Raw genomic sequence first — 9,660 nt, forward strand, 5'->3', positions numbered from 1 at the left:
CAAACTGGTTATTAGGGCATATCTTGCCTTTCTTAATTCACAGGCCTGAGACATAGTGAAGACAGTTTTTAAAAAGTTAGAATGCTGACTGAGGAAGCAATTTGAAACAGTTCAGGCTACCATGTAGATATAAAGTGGCATCTTGCCAGGTGATGGAGAACTTGATTTCCTCCTTTGGGTGTTCATCCAGAAGTGCTCACCTTCAGTGGATTTGGGGGGTTGTAATCTTGTTTACCTTTTTTTTTGTTTTAATTGGGTGCTCAGTAGAATTTCTCTGTCATAATTCTGTGTATATAATATCCACTTACTCATTTAACCGAGGTAAACTAATTGAGGCTAAAAGCCATAGCAAACGTTATCCTCATTCTTCTCCCTTGAAGGGCTCCCTTTGCTTTCTCAAATTCCCTCCTGAAAAGTGCAGGCTCGGCTGCCCCATTCTGTGTTATCTGCAGGTTGCCGGTGGGATCGGTAGAATAAAAGGTTTGGCAAAGGATGCTCCTGTGGTCATTACATGATCACATTACTTGAAGCTCCTTTTAACCAGCTCTCCCCCAGCTCTCTCTCTAGAACTGCAGTCTGCAGCAGCAGGGCAGGTTAATGCCTCTACTGTATAGGCAACAATTTCATGGTGCTTTCATTTCATACAACACTCAGCTCTGGGTAAGGCAGCGATTTCCAGCCTTTTTCATCTCATGGCACACGTAAAACTAATTACTAGAATTCTGAGACACACCAAAAATTATATTTTTTGAAGATCTGACAAAAAATAGGTATAAGTTTCATTCATTCACACCAGACAACTATTGTTGTGTTGGCTGTTGTCCATTTCCTTGACAATCTAAGAGAAACGAAGTCAGTGCCCCTGACTACATAATCAGGTATTGCATATTTTAAAATTTTTTGCAGCACATCAGTTGAGAGTCGCTGGAGTAAGGTAACATTTAAAAAAGATTTTAGAGAAGTTTAAAGGAAGCATTTTCTTAGGTACTTCCTTTCTTATTTGTTAGATATCATGTTTCCTAAAGGAATCCTAATAGCAGGATACATCTTTATCAAATTTGAGATTTTTAGCAAGGGAATCTCAGTGCAGACTTTTTCCCAAACAGAAACATGTAGAAACAAAATAATATCTTGCTAATGTGTCACCCACCAACGCCTGAGTGCTCAGTGAGGATGTGTGCACAGCGCTGAAAGGCTAGTCCTTCCTGCGCCTCTCCTTTCCTGGAGAGCTGTGAGGTGTTTACTGAGGCACCACTTTCCGAAGGTTGCTAAGAGACACCGATCCATCCCTCAGGCCCTTGCCTTCTCCTCGAAGGACTGCTTCATCTAAATCTTACCTTGTTAGCCAAAGAGAAGATGTAGCCTGGAAGCGAGACCGTTCTGTAAAAGAAAAGGGAAAAGCACTGGATTAGTTAACCAAAACCAAAACCAAACAAAATCTCATTCGTGGCCTTAGTTGCTACTGTACACAGAAGGCAACGGGAGCCTGGCTGGGAAACGTGCAGGAGCAGAAGGAGCAGTACCAGAACTGGCAGCTGCAAGCAACACGGGCAGAGTGGCCAGTGTCCTTCTTGAAAGTCCTGTCCTGGTCCCACTTACCTTGGAGCTTTTTAAAGCAGGCGGAGTCAGCCTCCTTCCAAGAACTCTTTTATATGCATAGCTATGAAAACAATGCAGCTGCCTGTTCTTCAGTCAAAAGAAGTCGTTTGGCAAAAACCTCTTGGCAATCTCGCATCCCTGCATAATTCTCATTCATATTAAGAATGGCTGGATATAATTAGAAATATTTTTGTTATTGAGTATGTGAATAAATCTCCTATGGATAATTTGAGAAGATGATTTGGATGGGAGGTTCAGGCTGGTGGATGAAGACAGTGACTGGGCAGCCAGGATACCTGGCTTCTCTCACAAATTCTTTCTGGCCCTGTTGGGCATGCCATCTGGGTTCGCCTTCACAGCCAACATATTAAATGATAGACATAAAATACAAATACTTATTTTAGTTTTGTGAGGGTTAATTTTTACCTGTTGATTTGTCCTTTCCAGCCCTTGCCGAACTAGCTACGAGCCTTCAACAGTGGGAAGAGAAAGTCCTCTCTTTGTTCCAATATTGTTGTGGTTTGGGGGAATATCCTTACTTTCCCACTGTTTTGCTTTCTCCCAGCTGGTTCTCTATACAGTGCAGTTTCCCGCCCACCTACTTGTTTGACTTGCCTACAATAAGAAAGGCTTACTAATTTCTTGTAGGAAAAAGTGTGTTTAGGGAGTACTGCCCAACATTTTCCATCAGATATACTAGAGTGGTATGCTAGAGTAACATGGAAGTGATTTGGCTATATCTATAAAGGGCTTGGTGAGGACTTTTCTTTATGCAATATAAATATAATAAATATAGTCAACATGAAGGAAAATTATTAAATACTGAATGTGTCTAAAACTTCCAAATAACATAATTTTTAAACTTTTAAGGAGAAATTTCAGCTAGCTTGAAAGGACAAAACTTATTTATACCTGGTTTTGCTCATGAAATAATGGCACCCATTTTCTGATCAAAAATTTAAAAGATGATCACATACGGTATTTGCATTCTTGGTAATTATCATTGTGGGGAAATTTTGCACAAGAAGGCAATAAAAATATAAAACCATGTTCTTCACAACTGTTGAATTTATATTTTTTAAATGTACCTGCCCTCTTTTTTCCTTCTTTAGCAAATATAATGTCAAAATTTCTAGGATAATGAGAGTAAATTTTAAATCTACTTGAATCCTTTTTTATATCAACTATTTCAAAAGATGGTGAAGCTCTAATCTGTGTTAGAGTCACCCCACTGCTGGGTCGGTCCCCACTAGAAGGGGACATCAGCCACAAATACACAGAGGTGCGTGATCCGTTCAAAGTCCAAGATCCGGAGCTCCCACCCTGAGCTGTCTCCACCAGGACAAACGACTTGGCCCTCTAGGTTCCCCACGCTGGCTGGTGGCACTCTGGCGGCGTGCCCTGTTTCAGGCATCCTGAAATACCAACCCTCCCAGCAACCCAGGGGTCTCTTGCCTACAGCTGCCAGCATCACACTCCCAGCTGGCTGCTGAAGTAATTGCTCTTCTTGGCTCCACTTAGCACATGGTCAATGCCACTGTTTTTGCTTGTCTCCTTTAGGGATCTAGGGTACACTGTCAAACTCTAACTTGGCCCAGCCCACCCTCTAGGAACCCCTGTTGAGCTTCTCACAGCTGGAGACCATCTCCAGAGGCTCTGACATCCCCTACCCACCCAGCCACCCAAAGATAGAAGGCAAGAACATTTCATGGCACATCTGTAACCTTCTTGATGCCAAGACACACTGGCTAGGCAGCTCTGCTAAAAGGAGAGCTGTGGTTCTATTTCCCTATGCTGTTTCACTAAAAATGCAGCCCTTTTAGTGCCCAAACTAAACTCTTGTTCCCTTCCTCCTGCCCATGGGCACTTCCTTTATACTTTTAAAAAATATTTATTGTTTATATTCTTTATAAAGTGCCCTTTAATTTTAAGTCCATGTCATGGTTATATATTCTTCTTTCTCAGTTGTTAAATTCCTTCAATGGATACCAAGGCAGAAGCTGTCTAATATATTATTTTTTAATGTGAAGAAGAAAATGCAAAGCCGCCTTCCTAGTGCTTGAGAACTGCACCATCTTGATTGTTCCCTATGCCTTTCGGCTCATGACTCGTGATTGGCAAATGTTAGGGGAGAATTTGCTGATGTTATGGAAATGTTCAGGATAATTTGCTTTTCTACTCTGCAAACAAGGTGAAGATATACATACACTCAGTTGTAGCATTTTTCTTGATTTCTTCAATATTTTGACCCCTGCGCTAATGAGTCAGAGGCTTTCTTCTTTCCATTGCTTGCCCCTTGGGATATCTGTCACATTTAGTTTTGGTAACAACTCAGGAACAGAGGGAATTCAAGAATAAATACTGATATGCATAAGACATGTAAATGGTACAAGACTTCTCTGTGCAGTACCAGGAGGTTCAGAGGGAATATTAACCACTGACCCTGTCTTCGGGAGGCTATAATGTAACTGAAACACCAAGAGAGCACTAATGAAGTAGCTCAGGTCACCTTCAAAACAATGTCACATCAGATTTAAAAACATACAGCATACAAGTTCTTACAGGAAAGGAGACATATTTTATGCACACAGTAGGTCCTCATCAATACCTAGAATGATGTGACATACAGGCAGTGTCCCCCAAATCCTAGTTTGCAAATTCCAGATGCTCCAGGTTTCTTTATCCTATCTTTATTCTTGTCCCTGACCATTGAACTTGGATCCTGGATTTGACTTTTGACTGCACATCCTCTGAGTGTCCTTGGAAATTTACTAAACCTTCCCAAGACTCTGTTTCCTGACCTATAAAATGGATAATGAGTGCTATCTCATAAAGGGTTAAATAATAGGAATAAATAACAGAATGCTTAGAAGCTGAGGACATACATCCATGACTAATCCAATAGATATTAACATTGTGGTACTGGCCCTGTCCTTATTCAGTTCTTATTCTGAATTCTCTGCTGCAGTGAAGTTCTTTCCTTCCTGATTCCTGTAACATGGCACACTTGTTTCATTGCTCATCCCAGTTACCCAAGAAACATTTACAGAGAATCGCTGTATGCCAGGATCTCAGGTAAGCTTCCCACTTAAGTAAGCTCCCACCTTGGACTCCCTCCTCCCTCTGGTACCATTTACATGTCTCATGCATATCGAGCTCCAGATCAGGTCTCACCCAGGCCTTTTTCTCAGTTACTCTACCTGATAGAGGAAGGGTAGTCAGGCTTGGAAAGAGAAAAACTGGTGTGAGCTGTTACATTAAGAGGCATGAAGAAAGGAGAGCCAGGTCTAGGGAGTTGGTGGTGGAAATGAAAAAGAAAGGGTGCCCAAGAAATTGGTCAACTGGCCCCCTGAGAGGGGAAGCGAATGTTTGGTAACAGGGCTGAAGGGAGACTGACGTTTCACACTGTTCTCTTCTGTACTTTTTGAATGTTGTTCCTGGTGCATGTAGTACTGTTTTAAAAATAAAAGGTGATGTGTCCAATGAGGATCCTCTAAAAATGAAAGAAAAAAACAGATGGAATGGAAAGAGGGCCAACCACAGAACTAAAGAGAAGGTTAAGCCCTCGAGGAGCAGGGATGTGAGTTTCCAGGGGCCACTTCTCTGTTCCACGGACTAGGAGCCAGGTCCACCAACCTGCATGTGGAAAGTTGTGGCTGCTGATGTTGTTTTCTTGGAACGATTGATCTTCTGGCCCAAGCTTGGTGCCTTTGCACCAGCAACCCCCACATAGAAGTCCCACCAGTAGAAACCTACGCTTCCAAATGGCTAGTCATAGGATTTCCTGGGCATTTGCTTTGCAAAGAAAAAAGAGAATGGCTAGCAAGGGGCCTATGGCAGTGCTCGAAATTTAGTCATTGAGAGAGAGATGAGGAGGATTTTTCAAAAGCCATTTATAATTTGGTTTTGTCATATACTACATGGCTCGTTTTTAGTAGTTGCAGATTGAGCTTTCAAAGAATCCATTCATTAGCCCTAATTTGAGATAGATGTGGGTGGGGAAAGCTTGTACGTGTGAGCACTCGGACAGAATGGTAAGTATGTTGCTGGAACCGTACTGCGCTAAAGTACAAGAATCTGAAGGCTTGTCACATGTAAAGCATCTATGAAGCACGTAAGAGAGAGGAAGATGGACCATACTCAGTGCCTAACATCCAAAGGTTCTGCCAGCCCAGAGCACATAATCTGTATGTACATAAGGAAGTTTGGTGACCCTTTCAGGAGACATTTTGGAGAAGCAAAACTACCTTAACTCTAAACCATTTGTTTTTATAGCTATGAAAGTAATGTAGATCTATAGATATCCTAGAAATTTGGAATAAGAACAATAAAAGAATGGAAATGATTTCTTAATGGTGGATGTAGAGAAGCATGCATTTACTTCTGCACATCTCAAATTCAATTACCAACTTGTATCAGGTTAATTTGATTATGCAATTAAGTATACTCAGTATGTACAGTAAGTGACATTAAGTGAAATGATGTATAACAAAACTAGTTATACCACAAGCTAACTGACATAAATAAGAATTAAGTTCCTATAGCATCCTATCAATATTATAACAAAACAACGTTGAACAAAACGATGATATTCAAGGATCTGCTATATATGGTCTCTGTTATCCTCCTGCTTATTAAACAGGAGGCATCAATATATATTAGTTGAATGATTAAATAATAAATTAACATTATTTTTATAATTCCACTATTTACATAGCATTTTATAACCTATAAATAGTATATGGGCACTATCTCACTTTTTCTTTCAAAACTCTGGTGTATGAATAGGGCAGATAAACTCTCCTCATCTCATATGTGAAGAAACCACGATTCATAGGGGTGTGAAGTAACTTGCTGATTCAGAGTGGAACACACATGAAGATTTCCTGCTCCACTCTCCATCACTTTAATGACTAATATGTGTCACTCTGACTGTGTTCATTATAGAATTGCTCTAACTCCTTTAGGTTGACTATTAGCATGTAAGTTAGTAAACTGCTAACCTTAACCAAACATCTTCAACTATTGTGGGGAAGGTAAGATAATAAACCAATATAAAAATACCAAACGTTATTCTAGATTGCAGAACATTTTCAGTGAAGAGCCCCGGAGCAAATGGATGGAATAGCTGTCCCTTTTAATCTTCTACTACACTGTTCCCTTAATTGCCTCAAAATTAGCACACTGACTGTAACGGCACATGCAACTTTCTTTAATGAAGAGATGGTGTATGGTTGAGGGATCAGGGAAGGTTTCATGGAAACAACATCTAAGATGGTCCATGAAGGATTAGGTAGGATCTGACAGGTGGAGATCCAGGAAGAAAGAAGTTCTAGTTGCAAGAATGGAAGCAGAAAGAACAAAAGTGGGAAGAGGGAAAGTCTGAAGTATGTTGAGGAAGAGGGAGCTTTTCTAGTCTGCCTGGAGTCTAACATAAGTGTAAGGGAGAAGTCTAGGGGGACAGATTGAGACCAGATATGTCAGAAGCTTTTTCTATGACTAATTCATTAAGAATGAAATGTCCTGTCCCTACACTGCAAATGAGGCCCACTAGAGCACTCCTGCCTTTGTCCCCAGACTGTTGGCTTCCCAGTTTCCTTGTTTTTCATTCAGTTCAGCACTCTATTTTTCCATCTCCCACATCCACTCACCGTATTCTCCACTGTTGGACTCCTCCCACCATCAACCTCTTCCTCCCTTGACTACATTTGATCACACTGTCGGGTAACCTAACCCTTCGCCATCTTCCTTGACAATAGGAGAAAGGATCCTTTCTCCTATTGATGCTTTTTGAAGGTGGACACAGCCATGACTTCCCCCAGCTCCTACACCATCCTCCCAAGCCCACTCATGGCATGTGACAGCAAAGGGCCTGGAATGGTAGACACAAGAGCTTGACTTGAATAAAATGAATATTTAGTCTTTTAAATATAGAGCTATTAACCAAAACAACACTGCCATGAATTTAGAATGCTATACTACTGAGTATTAAAATAATCTTACACATGTTGTAAAATAAAATCTACCCAACATTTGTCTGAGAAATTTTTATTGTACTTGACTGTGATGAGATTGGTAGAGTCAATTTTTTAGGAAGAGAAATATTCAGTTAGCACGATTCTGTTTTCTTTACCCTAACTTCAAGAATAGAAAATCAGTCAAATTAATTTTAATTCTGTCCTACCAAGGTCATCCTCTTCCCACCCCACCTCCCCCCCCCCAAAAAAAAATCCCAAAAATGAAAAGGAAAAGAGGAGTTGTGATTTGGAGGTGGGAATGGGATTCTCATGGTTGAAAAGGGAATATTTTTACTATTTCTGTGAGCTGGACATTTCAAGGAGGGCCAAATGTGAATAGCTTCCTCAAACAAATGGTCCAGTGGACAGCGTTAATGAAAACAAGGCAGCACTCCAAGGCTGAGGAGTATTTTTAGAATTCGAGGAAGGAGGTGTTTTTTTTATTTGAAGGAAAGGATGGTAATGTCATCCAAAGTCCTAGTCCTATGCAGAAGCTTCGACCTGACATGACTTGAGAATCATACCTCAAAAAGAATGCAGCCAAAGGTTATGGAGACCCAGTTGTTCTGCTCATCTATCTGAAAAACCTGACAGAAGTTTGAGTGGATTTCTCATTCTTTGTTCCTTCTATACACTGTGAATGAACACAGGTATATGCTCTGTTTCGTTGCCCTGTGGGAGGCTCAAGCCTGTATCCTCCTTTGAGCAACAAAAACAAAAATTTCCATTGAAATCCCCATGATATGTCATATCCTCATGGGAAAATGTTAGCTGGCCAATCTTGAACAGCTCTCAAAGTAAAAGTTATGTGAAGAAATGGTGGATTGAAGATTAGATGCTTGTGTGTGTACATACATGTGGGTGTGTCGGTGTGCCCAGCACACATGTATATGCTTAGGAAAAAGTGCTCCATGCAGTTAGGAGAAAGGCAGGAATGAGAGAGACACCCGTTTTTCTTGAGTGCTTTTCTTTTAAACTCATCATAGGGTAGCTGAGTATTGAGATCAATCCTCTCCCCTAAGGTCTTACTAGAAAAAATAATTCTAAATTGACATTCAGGAAAATCAGTAATTTAGGTGAAATAAGGAAATTGAACCTCTAGAAACTATCTTCAATTGAGTCTTGTGATGTTGTTTGAGCTATTCAGGACTGTGAGAAAAGTGTTTCAAACAAAAGAGTCTTCTTTGAAAGCCTGCTTTTAACAGTTTCTGGTATTTGTCTCCTGGGAGAGTTCTTTCAAAGGTACTATAGACAAGCTTTGCTCAAAATATGTCCTTGGGGTCATTGATTCAGCACAACTGATGGCAAAGAATTTTTGGTCACATAAGCTTAGGACACATGGTACGCCATGTCCTCCTGAAGAGTAGCCGTGCATTTTGACATGATGTAGGGTATTAGCATGTCTGACTTTATTGTTCTAAGTTTTTCACATACTGCACTTACCTAGTCATGGGACTTTTTTTCTTTCCCATTTTGTACTTGCACCATAATAACAAATGCAGGAAAGCATTAACACAATGTACTTTTCTGTATGTTTCATTAAGTACATCATTAGTAATCAAAGTGAAGTCTGTGTAGACAGGTTGTGTTGGTGTCACCAGGGAGTTTATTAAAAATGCAGATTTGGGGGTCCCACTGACATTTACTGAATTAGAATCTCTGCATGTGTGGCCCAGGAATCTGTGTTTTCATAAGTTTGCCATGTGATTTTTGTTCACACTAGAAAGAAGCCTTAAAGTAGATGTTTAGTCAGAACTGAGGCCAACAATTACAGTACTTAGATAACCAATCCACCAAATTTTATAGATTCGCTCTTTGGTTTTTAAGGTCCCACCCAACCAACCCAAACTTAATTTTCTTTTATACCCAGCCCTATATACTGCTTACTGTTATCTTTGCATAATCCATTTCACAGCCACTGTGCCTTGCTAGTTCTTATGCCCTTCTCAGAATAATGTTTTTAATTACATACAATGAAACATGTAAGACTTCAAAAGAAAGTGAAATACAGTTATTAAAATATTTTTTAAATTGTGTTAAAAAG

This window comes from Myotis brandtii, unplaced genomic scaffold (assembly GCF_000412655.1).
Source record: "Myotis brandtii unplaced genomic scaffold, ASM41265v1 scaffold573, whole genome shotgun sequence".
In the NCBI taxonomy this organism is placed as follows: domain Eukaryota; kingdom Metazoa; phylum Chordata; class Mammalia; order Chiroptera; family Vespertilionidae; genus Myotis; species Myotis brandtii.